The following is a 960-nucleotide window of genomic DNA, read 5'->3' as shown; positions in this document are numbered from 1 at the left end:
GTGTTTGGCCCTTGTCAGCCACCGTAGGAAAGGCCTCTGAACGAATTCCTTCTCCCTGGTGGATTATCTGTGTATTACATGTATCTGTATACATCAGGTTTTTAAAGAAAAAAAATATCACACTGATCATGTAGAGGGGTTCAAAACTCATGTATCAAATATGATACGTTTGGCGTTATTGGCTCAAATTGGAATTTCTGTCCACTTCTGCTGTTTTCAAGACTCGTCTGATCATCCACTGCATGATGTCCACGCATTTTCAGTAGGAGACAGATGTGGACTTCAGACGGGACAGTCCAGCTCCAGTTCTCTGTGACTATAAATCCATGGTGTTGGACCTGGTGCAGAATGAACACAGACTGGCATTGTCCTGGTGAAATAACCACAGACTTCAGGGAAAAGATGTTGACCTAAAGGTAGCACGTGTCTGTAAGATTCCATTTATGCCTTAACATCGACAGTCCCTTCACACATATAGGGATCAGCCATGTGGACACTGATGCAGTCCCAGTCAGAAGCATCCTCCATCTTTGACAAGGTCCATCTTTCCTGAAAACAAACTGAAACATGGACTTGTCTTATCAGATGTTTCATCTGTCTTTCAGTCCATTTTAGATGAACTCCAGTCCACAGAACTCTGCAGTGTTTCTGCACAGAAATGATAGCATTCTAACACCTTGTGTGGTACAGTTTCAGGTTGTACTTCAGGATTCAGCAGTGGTCTATGTCAAGTGACAACTGGTTTTCAAAGTCCTCCTATATGGGTTTTCATCACAGTAGTATGGTAGTGTTTCACGCCTGAGGGTCAAAGGTCATACGTGTTCAACAGGCCAGTCTTGTCTTTTACACATTGAGATTTTCCCACAGTATTATGGTCTGTAAATGGTTACAGAGATCTTCCTGTTAAAATATTCTATTTGACCTGATAATAAACCTTTTTCATAGCACATGTGAAACATT

Source organism: Sphaeramia orbicularis, chromosome 1, assembly GCF_902148855.1.
Source record: "Sphaeramia orbicularis chromosome 1, fSphaOr1.1, whole genome shotgun sequence".
In the NCBI taxonomy this organism is placed as follows: domain Eukaryota; kingdom Metazoa; phylum Chordata; class Actinopteri; order Kurtiformes; family Apogonidae; genus Sphaeramia; species Sphaeramia orbicularis.
This window is presented reverse-complemented; position numbering follows the sequence as displayed.